Genomic DNA, 16,986 nt, shown 5'->3' on the forward strand with positions numbered 1-16,986 from the left:
TGTCTTTGTATCAAGCACGCCACATGTCATGCTAAGGCTTAATGGAGTTATTGATGTGGTAATTTCCATCACCAGCTCTGAGTCATTCCTCTGCTCTTTTCATCACTCTGACTTGTTATTTTGCAATCCCAAATCAATATGAAGGCGCTTGTACAGCAGTTTCACTCATTTACTGTCAAGGTTATGTCTTTCAGCAGATATTAGTGGCAAATAGCATTTGGGATTACCGTCAATGCAAGAAGATACAGAAAAATCCAACAGAAATAGAGAACTTTTTTCCCCAAACTACTGACATTACCTGCAGATCAGATTTGTTACATATGTGGTCAAATCGACATCATTTGCGATTTATAGGCAGTAAAATATTTGAGACAGCTTAAATTGAGAATAGATGATAGATTGAGAGTAGTGTATATTATTTCATCTATCTGGATGGGGATCTCAGTAGACTTATAGCAAGATTTCCTTCATATTCAGGATACTTTGCAGTTCTTTCCTCGATCTTTGGAAACAATTGTTCAATGCCATTTTGATTGAACAACATACATTTCTTTTTGAGTTTACCATTACGCTAAGCCCTAATAGTGCTCAGGAAACATGTGTTGTTGCTTTTCAACTCCTAAGCTAAGAAAAAAAAGGAAGCCTGCTCATGGCCTGTGGGAGTATTGTCAGCTGCTCCAATCTCAGATAAAATCAGATTTAGTCCAGAGAGCCCAAGACGGTGGAGATTCAAGTGTTAACTCTCTGGAATCCAAAAATGTCCAAGTGTAATCTGCTGACTCTCATTAGATTTTCCAGTACTATTAAAGCTTTACTGTTGTCACATTTTTTTTTTTTATCAAATTAAGGACCAATCCCAGCTCCTCCACCCTGGCTCTAATACTTGGTCCTACCCCTGCATTCTGAAGGGATAATGGGCTATTTTTCATCTGGGGATCAAGAGGTACTGGTCATCTACTCATCCAAATGGCCATAAACACCCTGGTTTGTGACGCTAAGTGACCAATTAGTTCTTGATCTCACCAAAAAACGGCACCTTGTTTCTGAAAAATAAAGTATGGCTTAGTCGTAGGGCCATGGCAAGTGATTTAAACTAATCCTGATGGCTGCTGCCATCATACTCCGTGTCTCTAAAAATCCTTGCCTCGTGCTGACACAGCTTTTAAAGCTTTTATAACATAATAAGCAACGTCTTAATTCCCCAGAGCTTGTTAGTGTTTGCAGTTGCCATGGAATACAACTCCAACCTGTTTCTTTGAATGGGTGGTAATCCTGTGTAGTCAGTCATGTATAAGACATGTTGGCACGAGCGTATTACACGAATATCAATCTTTTTACGTTAATATACTCAATTTTGTCCTTTAACAGCGTTTGTATCAATCGCATACCCTTTTAAAAGCTTTCATTTGAAAGTGTAGACCGGAAGCGCTATCATTTCCATGTCCGGCTTCTCAAACTTGACAACAAGAGGACGAAGCAGTGCGCGATGGTCCGTCGAACAGACATCCAGTAACCTAAACAAGCTGTAAGTGTTTTTTTTTTGTTTTTTTGTTTGTTTGTTTTAACATCATACATCTTGTGTCTGTCGGTGAAAAGTGAGATTAAACTTGTTGGAGTTGGACGCAGAATGCAACAAGTGCTGAGAAGTGAGCGCGGTGCACCTGCGTAGGGTGTCCACGGACAAACGACCAACTTTACGCACTCATTCTCGTGTTATTGCAGCGCGCTGAAGTTGAAGTGAAAACTTGCCCTGAGTGGCGCGCTTTCCATGTTGTGATGAATAACATGTATAATTAAATCATTCCATTTGGGTTGCCTTAAACCAAGAGAAAAAATTTGCAGGATTCAGTTATCGCCGTGCTTAACTCATCTAACCTTGCGAAGTTATGGCTGTTGTATGATCACCGAGTGCAGCAGGGGACAAACTTAGATCAAACATACACTGTCCTGCATTAGAAGATAACTGAACAGATTTCAAATTTGTGTTCATTTTTTTTGTGCTGCTTATATAATTTGCATATTTTAAAATAATGACAAATTAATAAGTACAAAAGAGTATTTTCGAGCCCATCAACCAAGCAGCAAATCTTCACATCTACCTGACACAACTATGTTATTTTCTAAATAGCCGCAGATTGCGCCTTTATTTTTTGGTTTTTCACATTTTTGGGTCTTCTCAACATCTGTTTACCTTATTTAAGATGAAGATTGTGCTTGTTTTTCCTGCAAAAAGTCTTAAACATAGATAAAGAGAATCCAATTTGAAAATTAAATAAACAAATTAATAAATAAATGAGGCCTACAATATTTCACAGGGTAATTTCTATGTTGGAAAATAAGACAAAATTACATCTGCATGTACACTGAACAGCTATAACGTTATGACCACCTGTTGAAGATTAAGTCTGTCCTCTCCCCTGCTAAAAGAGCTCCGACTTGTCAGGACATGGTCAAAGAACATCTGTGGGTACCCCGAGGCGCAGGACGTAAGCAATAGATGCTTTAAGTCGTTCGGTTTGTGGGGTGGTGTCTTTGTGGTTTGGCCTTCCACAGATGCTGGGGCTTTGTTATCTGTGAAGTTTGGAGGCCAGGTAAACACCCCTGCATTTATAGTGCGGGCCACTGCTGTTCTGCTTGGGGAGGCTGCTTGTGTTGGGGAGCGCTGTTATACGGAGTGGTGTGACGGGTTTAGGTAGGTTGCAAATGACATCCGTGTGAATGCTAGGATGCAGGCTTTTCCCAGCAGAACATATTATCGTAACAAGATGGACATGATGATGTTACTCATTTCACTTGTTAGAAGTGTTAATGTTGTGGCTGATTGGTTTATATCTATGACACGTCTGCTATGCTGCTCCCTTGTTTTGGTTTTTGAGAACCTATTTGTTTCCTCCCATTCATGTTTTCTTCTACTTCCTCCGTTAATCTGTTGTTGTACCTTTCTCTCTTACTTCCTGAAATCTGACATTTTGTCAGGTTCCTCTATTTTCTTTATCTTTACTGACTGATGCCCAACTAATCAACAGCTCAACCTTGTAAACTCTTGTTGCGGCCTCTGGTTTTACCAGTTATCATTACACACATACAGAATGCATCTTTTGAAAATGGAAAAATGTTTTGTAGAAATAAACCTGTTGTGGTTTAGGAAAATGTCTTCCTGAACATCTTTTTCCTTGACATCATCTTTCATTCAAACTTTTTCGCCAAGTCAGACGGATTAATATAAGAGAGTTTGCTGGAACAGAAAAGAACAAATTTGCGTAAACAGCCAAATGATTCTCTGGCTGAAGTCATGGTGCCACATTTGATGCTTACCCTGTAACAAAGCAACTTTTTTTTTGCCTAAAAAAGAAATTTGCGTAATTTCCTATTGATTTGTAGCTCAAGTCATAGGGCTGTGATACAAAAACATGTTTAATTGCAGCTTTGCCCCATCTATGCAACAAAATTCCTTTATTGTTACTCATTTACCCAGCTGCATGACACCAGAGATCAGTATATACACACACACATACCAGCGGTCTCGTCTTCACAATCATTATCTCGCAGATATTAAATCATTCCAACACAAACCACCCTCACCACTGCTAATTTATTGACTCTCCTGAGTATACATATTTGTGGATACTTAATAATTGTGCCTTATAGCCATCATATCTGCCTGTAGAATTCATAATTCTCACATCTCACGTAATGGTTGCCGGCGATGAAGTTAGGTCTCATCATTTGAGCTGAACTCTGGTAAAAGGAGGCTTTATTTAGACGACAAGCTGCCTTGTAATTTTACCAAGTATTCTTATTCGATTCTTATATTTGACTTGTTTCAATTTCTATTTTCAGTTTGGTATTATAGATGGATTTAGGAGGCAGGATCGGCAGCTACAGTTTCATGAGCAAACCAAGCATACTGGGAGTTACCATTGCACAGATTTTTGGAATTGATTTGGGTGCCATTTTATGAGTAGATCTAATCCTCAGGGTGGATTCTCCATCCGGAAGTATATCCTGGTACAGTAAGCCTGTAACCACAGCGAGCCTATTATGTATTGGCAAGCTTATACAGGATTTTTAATCCTCAGGTTGTCCTCTCAGTTAACAAAAAAGGAAAAGAAAACAATTAAATGCGGCAGCTAGTCTTACTTTGATTACCGGTTCATGCATTGGAAATCGTCACTCTGTTATCTTCTGGGGCTCATTGCTGCTGTCTTGTCTTGATTCATGCTTTCCAGCAGTAATTGGTCCCCTTTTCACCTGGTAGATGCTTGCTTTTGTAAGAATGAGAACTGCCTGCGACAGCTGTAGCAGGGTAATTCACTGGCGCTGAAGTAGTGCATTACAAGGCAGATGATTGCGTTCAAGTGCTCAGTATTTCGCTGAGAATGTGGTAGATGTGTGATTTCAGCCTGAGAAACCAACCCGCGGTCATAGACTGTATTTTCTCTCTGCTCTGTTGGGAATTGGCACTTGAAAGCTTCTCTGTAATTTAGCTTACAGTTTCTTGCCCTTGCCAGAGTGAAGAGTAAAACAACATTTTGATTCTGAAGGATTTTGACATAGAACATTAAGTAGAGTAAGCCGAGACAGATATTAATTTGGAATGCATGAGCAATTTTAAAGAAAGTGATTCAAATTTGTCTCTTTTTTTTTCTCCCCGTGCTCCACCTAGTTTCATGAAATTTAACCTGGTAGTTTTCTTGTAATACCATGGACTGATCAGCAATGATGTTCAAACAAGCTCTTACTTCAGCCTTGCCTTGGCAGAATAATTAGTGCTAACAATTTTTACTGAATACAAATAGTGAAATCGTGTCATTTTTGTTGTCGAGGCTTTTTGTTCAGAAGCCTTGACAAAACAACTGAATTGATTTTGAATGAAAATACTATTTGAGAGCACTGGCCTGTGGAGCAGTTGTTCTCATACTGTGAAGGTCCAGCCCAAAGTGGAGATAATATCAAAATGTAAGTTCAGGTCTCTCTTCCATTATTTGCTGATATTGGATTTGATTTATCAGCCTGAAAAAGGATCTCCGCATCACTGCCTCTTCCAGATGATGCGTCTCTGTCGGCTTCATTGAGCTCTGACATTTGCTTTTGTGTGAGGTTCTTTGTGGGCGGGTGTCAGTTATTTGAGTTGAGGGTAAACTTCTCTGGGCCTTAAGGCACAGCATCCCCCTTTCAGGAAGAGATTTTGCTATTTTTGTGCTAAAAACTGCCTTTTCTTATCTACACTGTATCTCAGGTTTCTCATGTAAAGATGGAACATTTGCTTGATGGTGATAAAGACAGCACATGGTTACCACAACTGTATCAGTTCAACCTTTAGTATCCTAATGAGCTGCCGAGCTTTGCTCTTCTCAGCAAACAGAAACAGACAAAATTCTTGTTGAATGGAAAAAGTTATTTCATAGTATTAAGAGATAGAGTCAGATGTAGTGACCTGCTCTTTAAAACATCTTTATTTCTGGGCCACAGCTTTCTGTATACTTTTTCTGTTTGAGTTCCCTTCTTTGTGTCCTTATTATCTCTTCTATATCACTCATCCACCCCAAAACATCTACCTCTTCCTTTTTTTCCTCTTCCCTTCTCTATCAGTGTGGAGGGAGTGATGTTTGTGCAGTCATGTGACTTTTTGTCTGAACACAATTGCCGGTGTTTGCCATTGGCCGGTTTTCTTTGAAAGAGCGTTGGTTTCCCGGGTGACGGGGAATGGCGGCACCGCTTGGCTTTTCTCCCCAGCTGCCCCCCTCCCCTCTGCATTGCTCTGAGCCGGTTTCTCTCTGACGCTCTGTCTGGTCCGCTGGCAGTGGTGGATCAGGTAGCATGTGAGCACGACACACTCAGTGACAGAATTGTCTGGCTCTTCCTCCTTCTCCCTCCTTTTCATCAGGCAGGCCGTCATAGAGATCATTAGGCCGCAGGAGGTGAGTGAAACAAATGGGCCTTCTTATTGGGATCAAAGTGGTTTTCTATCATGAAGTGTAGGCTTTTTTTAATTTACTCTCTATCTGAATACCTGGCTGAGCTTGCACAGACAATTTAAGCCATTGTTTTTAATCCAAACAGTAGTTTTCAAAGTTGACTAAGTTTGTCTTTTTTATTTGAGTCGCCATGGTCATGTAATTGGATATGTGAATTGTCCCTGCTCAGCATTGTGACACATAAAGACACTCCAAATGATGATACATTTTTCAGTTATATTCTTAATGCTAGCATGATGTGTGCCTACCAACCCAGCACATGCTTTAGTCTCACTTCGGTCTAAATGAGTCTGGGACAAACTTTTAATGTTTGTTATGGTCTGCGTATAGAAATGCAGGTTATGGTGTTTGCCGCAGGTTCTGCCAATGTTGGTTGAAGTCCACAGTTGAATATTAACAGTATTTTTTTTTTAACTGTTGTATGGAGGAGGCTAAGGAAAACCCTCACCAGGCCCCAAAATGAATGTAAACATTTATTCTAAATATCCATTTAATAAAAATTAAAAAAAAAACAACTTTTGGGCACTTGTGTCCTTTATTTGACAGAAGGTAGACAGGAAAGGAGGCAGAGAGTGGGGGAAGTTCTCAAAGATCTAAAACCCGAGCCGGCTGCAAGGAGGAACTACAGCCTCTGTACATGGGACACCTGCTTTGGCAATTAACAGGACAGGTGGTTAAGGACCCCCAGATGGAGCCTGTGGTTGCACCAGACTAGCCCCGGCAAGTCCCACTTTGTTGATCGCTTTAATTCTTGAATATACCAAACAAACAAAAGCATAGATAGAAAGTGGTATTTTTGTAAATCTGACTGTGCCAGTATTTCATCCCACATGCCTGTTAAGAATTTTTTTTTCTTTTGGTGTGCACAACAATATCTCAAGAAAATTCTAAAGTTGCTGCCACCCTGTACCAAAGACAGCAATAACAAGCTTATTGGAAACACAGTCAGTTGGCTATATGAGCCAAAGTTATACTCCTTTTCCATCAAAATGAGCATATTTAAAGATTTGCATGCAGTTACAGCTAATAAAACAAGGTGTGTGACTCCTTTTCTATTGCTAAAAGCTGCTTTGTTAACCTTGGTGCACTGGTACCATGCACTCCAGTTATTACACCCAGTAAGAAAGGGATGACATTTGATTATACTTCAGGCTTTGGTGGACTGCAACTTTTGATTAGCATGACTTTCTGGTTAACTTGACCACTGGAGTTGGCCCAACACAGTGGGTCTGATAGTCTCTGGCTGACCTGCAGACTGGTAAAACAGATTTTTTTTTACATGTCATTTTATTCCTGATTTGTTCTTGTCAGTTTTGCAGTCACCTTGTGAGACAATTTTATCAGTAAACATGTATTTAAGGCAATGTTGTGATTATTCTTGAAGCTCAAACTGCAGTACACAGCCAGTATATACACCTGTGACTATTGAAAAGTCATTAGACCTGGGGCTGAACATCAGCTGTACCTTTTGTCATTGAGAAACACAGATGTTTGTGGGTGTTACCTATTTTCATCCAGTGGGAAAGGGGACGTAATGGAAGTTTAATCAGGTGCAAATATTAAAATCAACAAAATATTGTGTGGCAGCATCCTGTCAAGGTCTTGTCATTATAATTGATTTACTGAACCCTGTGTTTGAAGTACGCACTTAATTTATTCTTTAAACAGGTTCTCTGAAAAGAGACTGAGCTCAACTGGATAGAGCAACAGGGGAGTAAACAGTTAACCATTGTTTTCAGTCAACAGCCACAAGCAGGGATCAAAATCTTCCATAAGCCTTCAAATTCTACTGCATTTAAAAGGTATCATTTTCAGTCATTTCTGTAATTTTCACTCCATCAGCATATTGCCCAATGTAAGCGATTTAAACAATGATAACACATAAAAAAAAAAGAAAATTTCTAGACATAAGTTGATACTTGGGAACGTATTGGAGCCAGAAACCTCTTCACATACAGTTAAACTTAGTCATCCTTCAGCTCCGAGCCGAGGCAGTTGCTCTTTGTTTGTTTACACGGAGCCAAAACATATGCTGTTTTTCTAACAATTTCTGAAACAATGAGGAGATGATACAGACAAGATTGGCTAAAGTTGATTATGCTGTAATAAGACCTGAACAGTAGGTCTTTTTTTTTTTTTTTTTCTCCAATGAAAGATCCAACAGCTGTGCATGATCTCTGTTCCACTTGTGGCACAGAAACAATAAGTCTTGTGTTTGGGAACTGGGTTTCTTTGAGAGGATTTTCTGGCATGATTACCGTCCTGAAGTGGTGCCCTTTGAGTCCTCTTCTTGGGCTCCACCAACCAGGTGGTCGCTTCTGTGTTTGGTTACTGTGGCAACACTGAAAACTGGTTTCTTGCCCCTCCCTTCGGTGCACTTTATCTGATGACCTGGAGGATTCTTTACACCCACACCCACTTACAGTTCCATATATAAATACACACTTTCATCCCCCCAGGGACAGGGGAAACGTGATGCACAAGTTTCCCAATCCCACAAGTATTTGAATAAGATAAATCCACTGGAAAGATACGTAACCCGGCTGGACTTCTACCTCTTTTTATTTCAGGCCATTGATAAGAATTTGGTCAACTGATATGCTGGACTGCATTTTAAAAACTATTGTTACTGACAGCTGAGAAGATTTAATTTAAAGCTGCGTTGTCAGGTCATGTGGATCGTATGTCATTTTAATGATACTGTTTTTATTAAAAGCTTTTCTGGATTAAGTGTTTAAAGTATGGCTGGAATGGCTGTTATTGATCCGCAGCCTGGTATTACATTGCTGACGCAACCGGGAGGAAACTGGTGCTGAGGCCTTGTTGTTGCCTCTGACAGGCTGCGATGATGTCACCACTGCTGACCCAACAATCCTAACATTCTTGCTGATAGGGTTTTAAGCAAACGTGGAGGGGAATATGTGTCAGACATGTGGGAGAGATGCGCCGCCTTGCACACATATGGCCTTTGTCTAAGCACTGATTAATAATCTGGTATTTCCACCAACACACACACGTCATTAATTCAGTCTCACACACATGCCCACTGGAGCACACACTCAAACACCCTTGAACTCGAATAAATATGGTGATGGCAGTCTCGCCATCTTAGTTAAAATTCAACATGTCTTTAAGTGTGTGTTCTTGAAGTTGTGGTGAATCAGTTTTGCATTTATCCTGGGCTTTAAACAATGATGTCTGTCGTCAAAATGGTACGATTAGAGAGATCTAACTCCATTATGCGCCAGTGTCATGATGTCTGTGGGTATGCTTGCATCCACTTTTCCTGGTTGTGTATGTGTGTGCTTTTAGTGTGTGATTGTAACTACAAAAGACTGGCTTGCTATAACACAGCCACAGCTTTCCTTTGATCTAGTAAAGCAACAGAGGGAAAAAGATGACAGGCCTGGTGCAGTGGAAGCTTTTAAATGCTGTTGTTCCTGCAGGTGTTTGGATAGTCCTTTCCCATAGACACTTTGTGGAATAGACCTGTATTGTAAACAGTTTTAAGAAAAACTGACAAAATCATAAGGATGACAACTTAGTCTTCACTGAGAGCAAATTCAGTTTCAACCATCACATATGATAAAAAAAAAAAAAAAACATTCATAGCAGCAAATTAGGGCTTATGGAGATAGGTGTAGACAGACTGGCTGGGCGTGAGTGTGTGTGTCCAAGGGGCCTCTCTTTCACGCAGTAGGGCTCACAAAGCTCTTTGTTCACCTCTGACCTCTGACCTGCACCCACCTGATTGCTCCCCTGTCTCTAACCTGGATTTCCTGTCCATCATGCATCCCACTTCTCTGGCTTTTTGTTGTTCTTAGGATCACAATTAAATCAACACTTCAAACCCCACGCCAGCAAATAACTGGACCCAATTTTTCTTTCTTTATATCTTCTCTCAGTACACATGGCATGCATCGATCAGGATTGCGGTTTGAGTGTTTAGTCCCTCTCTTGTTTGGGGAAAACTCGGCTTAGCTTCGATGGGAGGCTTGTCCCAAGATGATCAGGAGTGTTTTGTTGACTCGACTTTCTTTTGTTCCCTGTCCACTTTCACCTCTTGCATTGGGCAGAGACGGGAAGAAAAAGAAAGATCCATCTATGACTGAAAAAGTTGAGGGCTCTTTAACAGTCACAGCTTTCTGCTTAGGCTGGTTTTATCCTATTTCCATTTACTGATAGGAACAGCGCAGGGCAGCACAGTGTGACTCTAATGGTACGGCGTTATCTCAAGAGACTGACTTCACAGAGAAAGTAACTTCACATCTACAGGCATGATGGAAAGAAAAAAACCTTGCTTAGATAGAGAGGATGAAGGAAGGAGATCAGACATTTTGAGGTTCAAGCTACTTCCAAGGCAACCACTAAAGCATTAAAAGATGGTGCAGCAGCTTAGATTTTGTTTAAAATTTATTTCAACTCTCAAAATAGCTTTTTATGCAGCCCCTCTAAAATGTGACATGAGGCCATGTGAGAGGTAGCAGTGTTTTTCGAATGATGGTGGCTTTGTTCGGAGCCAGTCTGGTCTGGTTCTGGAAAGAGACAGGGGAAAAGAGATGATAGAGGAAGGGTGTCAGAGTGCAGCCAAAATCCTGACAACTTGGAAGCAGCTAAAAGCAACTTAGAGTCTCCTGTGCTTTTTTAGAGCAGTCTGAAGAGACTGAAAAAATGAGCCGTGTATTTTTTTGTGTATTTGTGTTTTTTGTTTGGGTGTGTGTGCTTTTTAACCATTTTTTTCTGGTCTTGTATTTGGAGGAATAAAAAGGTTGTTTTCCAGCAGGAACATAGTGATCCAGGTGGTCATCCCTCCTTTGGCTGTACATCAGTGGTGCACCAGTTCCCATTCTTTAAGGGATAATGTAGTGACATGTATTTGCTTTTAAACCATAAATTATCTTCTGAGCCAGGTTTCTGTGAGGAAAACAAAAGTCTTTGTCAGGTCTTAATGTGGGATGCGCTATATTTACATCTCAACAGGGCAATTACCTTCGCTGGCAAACGCCATCCTGCCCGTCATAATGACATACGAGACATAGCCGTACTTCTGAAGCAGCAGCATCAGCGTGACCATAATGACACAGTAATGCTATACTTAGGCGTGTTTGGCACAAACAGAGCATTACTATCTCATGTTGCTCACCATGAGTATGAAAACCGATGTCAACAAAAGTTCAGGATTTTGTAACTTGTTTGGGTTTCTCTAAATAGATCTGTCGAAGCCTGTTCTTACTCTCTTCACAATCCGTATTTCAGTCTTGACCAACCTATTGGCCACCTGTTGAAGGCTGTTTTTAGTAAAAGCCTGAATAAATAAAGAGAAGAAAGGCTATGGGTTTCAACAGGGAAGATGTTACGAGGCCGGGCAGAGCACCAACTTAATGCCATTCATACTTGGTGAATAATGACCAACAAAGACACTGTCAGCATGTATTCCTCTTTTTTGAACCAACTGAACTGCGGCCAGACCCAAGCAGTCTATTTCTCAGTCTCTGAGCCATCTTCTTGTCTCATCTGAGCTGAGTTATAGTTGGCTCACTAGTCTCATGACCGATTTATGCCTACCCACTTGTTAAGGTATTAACATAGCAGTAGGTTGTGATCAAAAGCAGTCAAGAAGCTGTGAAGGTTAAGGAGTTATGTTGGTTTTCAGTTTTTGTGGAATGTGAACAAATGATCAAGAAGTACAACACTGGGAAGACTTTTTCAGAAGGGGCAGGTTTTAACCTTTTTTCAGGCCTCATCTTTGTTCTCTTTAGCTTCTTTGCTGAATGCAGAGGGAGGGTTGGAGGACGAGATGAGAAGGGGGTTGCAAGAGTGCTTGAGTCACAGAAAAGAGGGATGATATGTGGAGTTTGACAGAGGAGGGTTTTTTTTTTAGGAGGGGGCATTGATGGGAGGTGCCCTAAGGAATGCCTGGAAGGTGTCAGCGAAGTCTGGGAAGCTTTGGACTGATAATCCTCCAGATCACAATACAAAACCCTCACTCTTGAATAAACTGGATTTGGGCCTGAAGTTGGACACGCATATAAGTCTGTCAAGATCCATGAAGGGTAGTTACCTCCCTACTACTCTGCTTTTAAAATATCACTTCTCCTCGGCACCTCGGACTCTTCTCACTGTGGCCTTTGGTACCTAAGCACTGCCTTGGGAGGTTCTTCCTCCGCTTTTTTTTTCAAAGTGTGATTTTAGTGATTTGTCCCACAACACAGCTCTCATATGTGCCAAAAGCTTTTGCTTTATTGACCGAACAGGAAAGTAGTTTACAATAATGTGAGCTGACTCTCGATGGGGCTCTGTGACTCATGCTGGCTAAAAGCCACAGAATTCTTTGCTGTGGTCTTCAGTTTGCACGATTTAACTTAACAAATTAATGCAAATAATCTCAGAGGTCTATATTTGGAGCATCTGCTTTATGCAACATGCACATTGTTCATTGTTGTTGTTGAGAATACAGTCTGATGTTGAATAGAGGAAAAGGAGAAGCAAGAATTCTTCATGGCCTGCTGCTGCATCGTTGCGTTAGACATCCACACCGAACACATTAAGAGTTAGTTTATTCACGGCCATTTCTGGAATTTTAAAACATATTGTGACTGCCATTTGATTCAGTATTTCTAATCATAATTGTTTGGCTCCCACAAGGAAGTAGGTGGAATAAATTAGAAGAACACACATTTTACCACCATGATCCATCTCCTATCCTGCAACTTTTAACAAGTTGACCCATATATGCAACAAATTTGAATGGGTTCTGCTTTTGGCCATGCTCCATTGCTCTACCAATTTTGATCAAATTTGGTCTTTGCTGACAGAGACACACTGACACGCAGAAAGTGCAAAGAAAACACATTTCCCCGAAATAAAGTAGCCATACCATGGTTTTAGGAACTATATATGTAATCTTTATTATTCTATTGTTAAGGGCATCTGCAAAAGGAGAATCAATCTCTTTGACAAATACAGAACTTTATATGAAAACTTTATTACTCGTATCTGTACACTTTAAAGACTTTAAAACAGTTTGGTTTTACTCATTAAGTAATGTTGTGTGACAATAACAGCTGTTAACTCCAAGCTTTTAAGATACTGTATATTTTTATCCAAAGTATTCTTTTTTCTTTTAATCAGTTTGAGTTGCGTAGGGTTTAGCGTCAGGTTGTGGAGCAAAAAGAGTCTAGCAGTGGTTTATATTGAAGATCGAAGGAGGAGTGGGAATAGAGACAGGAGAGATGTTAATAAAGAGCAGGGTCTGACTCATGCTGAGGGGCTCCCACACAATCTGCATGGCCCATTGGTCACGCATGTCTCAGCTCTCTGTGTGTTTGTGTGTGGGAGGGGGCAGTGGGCACAAAAGCACAGTTCAGGAATGTTTCATACATGAATGTTGAACAGTTTCTGTTTTTTTTTTATTTATTCATTAGGTTTTTTGTTCTGTAGATGTGTTGCTCTCTGGACTAGGGTGGTCAGGTGTAAGTATCTGTACTGTCCCATTTTCTCCTAAGGCGTTGTCTAACTAAAACGCGGATACTTACGCACACACACACACACACACACACTCTCTCTCCAGTTGCACCTGGTCTGTCGGACTATGACCTCATTCCAGGAAAAGGAAGAGAATCACCTGACAGACTCATTTGTGTAATCAGCTGTTCGTGTACCTGGAGGCCAAAGCTTGGATATCTGATGCCTCAGGTTATGGACCATGCAAACAGTAGAGACAGATCTGTAAATATGCACAAATTCAAAAGGTCTGAGTTTATACCGTTCTTATACATTTGTTGTAGGTTGTAGAATGCTAGCTGAGAAACTGATACTGAGAGAGATTGGAAAAGCAGAAAACCTGCTTTCAACCACCTGAAAGGGGGAGGTATCTGATCCGTCAGCACACCAAGAAAGGGTGGGGAGAAAGAGAGACAGAAAAGAGTGACTGGGGAGGGTGTGTTTCCGTGTGGGTGAGAGAGGCAGAGAGAGGGAGGAGCGGTGCAGACGCACAGCTAGCACTTTAACAGTCTGTCAGATCTCGCCCGTGGTGAGGACACCCAGTAGAAGTGAATTCCTGAGACGACAAACAGCAGCAGGACAGAGCAGATGAGAAGTCGTGACACCCTTTAAATCTTTTCATGACCACGGCTGACTACCTCTGACCTCCGCCGGACTCACACGCTTCTCACACACACACACAAACACTCGCAGAGTGCCTCATACACCAGCCACACAACCGGCTCTACTGCCCTGCGAGAAGTGAAGGATTTCCCCGTCTGAGGTAGAAGGAAGGAGACACAGGGAATTTAAACCACTGAAAAGAAGGAAAGGATCCTCTTTATTGGTGAGTGTGAAAGCTACTTTGGAGATTGAATGTGTGAATCCTTAACCATTTGGATCTTTTTGTCAAGAAGTTACTCTGATCGCAGCTGACTTGAATGTGGCTTTGCTGCGTTTCACCAGACACTAATATTAAAAAGTCAGACTTACTGTATATCTTGGGTGCTAGTCGGAGAAAAAAAATAATGTTATGCCATGTCTTTGCATAGTTAAACTGTGTCTTTGCATGTACCTGTTGAAGCTAGACCCGTCACCAAAGCACTCTTTCGTGCAACAAAAGAACTCAAACCTGTTTGAACTCAAAACCTTTTTTTTGGTATTTGTGGTTATGCCCATGTGAGTGTAGAGCCAGCATTCATGTGCATTTTTTTTTGTGTGCAAACATTTCCTATGTTAGAACTTTGAAAGGGGCAGAGGGTCCCCCCTGAAATAGCCCGCTCCTGTTGTCATTGTAGGCTTAAATATTAATTTACAGAGGACATGGGCAGAGTTCAGCTGCATGTTCCAGCAGCATTTAACTGTTAACGTGCTACACATCTCAAATGCCAACACCATGCTAATCCAATACACCAAATCACTCTAAGACAGCTAGCCTTAAACACTGATTAATCATTATGTATGGTTATTAGTAAATTCCTTGCATGTGTCAGAAATTGGAGCTCATTAGCAGGTTGTATTTGGTATCTAATCTGGGCCATTGATTGGAAACCCCCCACCATAGGAGGTGATTATTTTCTTTTCTCTGACTGACTGTAGGAGTTAAACAAATATACCTCCTGCGTTATCTCCTTGTGTTTTGCTTAGTTACCCAGTTTCCAGAGAGATAATACCAACATAATAAATGGTTGTAAGCGGAGGAACAGCACAGGCATGCCATTGCTTTCACTTGATTTATACATTAGTTAGCCCATGTAATTACTTCTCTGTTGTTGTTATTTCAGTCACATGTATGCAGTCAGTAAGCTTTTTTTTAAAAATGATTATACCCAGCTGACATTTGCATACCAGAAGTTACTGTAGCTATCAAATACAGTATATTTTATAGGCTCGGTAAGGTAATGTTTCTTGTCATCTTTGATAGGCAGAGCGGAGACATGATAATGCACTAAATGCCCATTCTTTTTTAAGCACCACGAATATTACACCTAAAGCGGGAAGTAGCAGGGTAATAATAAACAAAATAAAGAAGTTGCCTGTAGTTCCCAGCCTTGTTTAGTTACTACTTGTATTGTTTCTGGTCTCCTTCATGTCTCCTCCACCGCTTAGATATTTCTTATTTTCTATAACACGAATGAGTCTGTTTAACACTTAGAGAGCCGAGTGTCCTCTGAGAGTGCTTGTGCCTTGCTCTCTACAATGTTAGTTTTACTGCTCTTTCACTGCTCGAATACACAGATGGACTCCACTCCTCCTCTAGAATAGTCTGTCTGTGTCTCTATCAATGTGTCTGCCTATCACTCAGCTCGCTTGGCAAGGAAAGCAAGTCAGCCCGAGCTCAGCAAGATATCTCTTGGGATTCTTGATGGGAACTTTCTGAGTCATTCTTCATGCTGCGAAGTGACTTAATTTCTTGCAGTTTCTTATCAGTAGTGATTTCTTACTCCTGCAGATGCTCTCAGGGCCAGCAGTAATTGGAAACGCTATGACAGACTCTTGGAGAAATAATATGTTTGCTTGTTTGGGGGTTGTTATTATTTTTGGAAAGGTGGTTTCAAACGTCTCTCTCTCTCATGTGTTGCAGTATTTACGTCCCTTGTTCCTTCATACTTCCCGTGCGTCCTTCCCCAGCTTGTGCAATGTGACGGAAGGCAGTGCCGTGCTCTGCTCATGTCAGATCCATTAGGGATGAAAGCACACTGCAGTGATAAAAGATTGATCCAGTCTTCCTTGCATCACATTCACATCCCTCACACCCGACTCCCTCAGCTTTTCTCACTCCCCTGTTTTCAATCAAAAGTCAAACCCAGTTTTCGATTCATCAAATCATCGGCTCTCTTTTGAATAAATCATCCTCACCAAGTTTGCAATGGCAAACTTTATCCCAGATGATTTCATGCGAAGAAGCTTCTCGCATGACTCTCGTATGAGATTTCCGGGGATGCAAAGAATATATTTTCCTGCTCATGAAATTTTCTCAACTTTGTTGTTTTTATTGTTGTTGAGAGGTATTATGTATTTAGCTAGAAAAAACAGTAAGAGACTGTCAAACAGCCCAGGACACACAGGCCTTTCTTCACCTGTTTTATCTGAGGAGGCAAAGACAAACACAACAGACCTGCAGTTTGTCAGCTGAGAGTCTATAATTACTGAGAGGAAGGAGGGGATTTGCAGAAGGAATTTCACTGCGGTTCCGCTTTTAAATCTCAACATACACCTAAAACGCAGCATCTTCTTTGTGTACTGTAAAACTCCACAGAAACTTGTAGACCAACCAATAACAAGCGTAGAGGTCTTTTGATCCCAGCTAAAAGTTTGAATGATATAGCCCTATGGTAATGGTTTGTTGGCAGCTGCTTGGCATTGTTTGCTTTTTTCTATAGTCGTCCTTTTTGGGGGAATAATGTTGAAATGATTTAAGGTCATTGAGCGGCACATATATCTGTAGCCTGAATCTCTCTTCATTCATCCAAAATCTGCAGGTCAGAGGCTCCACCAATCCACCTACTCTCAGAATTGTCAGCAG

The 16,986-nt window shown here is 40.9% G+C and overlaps 1 protein-coding gene across 3 annotated transcripts in view; it reads left to right on the plus strand.

Moving 5' to 3' along the window:
• Positions 1–1,445: 1,445 nt before the first annotated feature.
• The window catches only part of rassf7a (Ras association domain family member 7a), a 32,608-nt gene continuing 17,067 nt past the window's right edge, over positions 1,446–16,986 (plus strand). The window contains exon 1 of one of the 3 annotated variants that reach the window (XM_075469529.1): positions 1,446–1,525. The gene's annotated coding sequence lies outside the window, so the exon portion shown is untranslated. Of the gene's footprint in view, positions 1,526–5,902; positions 5,922–13,931; positions 14,308–16,986 lie in introns of those variants that run through there. The other 2 variants (XM_075469531.1, XM_075469528.1) reach the window with 2 other exon arrangements.

The sequence above is a fragment of the Odontesthes bonariensis genome, chromosome 7 (assembly GCF_027942865.1).
Source record: "Odontesthes bonariensis isolate fOdoBon6 chromosome 7, fOdoBon6.hap1, whole genome shotgun sequence".
NCBI lineage: Eukaryota > Metazoa > Chordata > Actinopteri > Atheriniformes > Atherinopsidae > Odontesthes > Odontesthes bonariensis.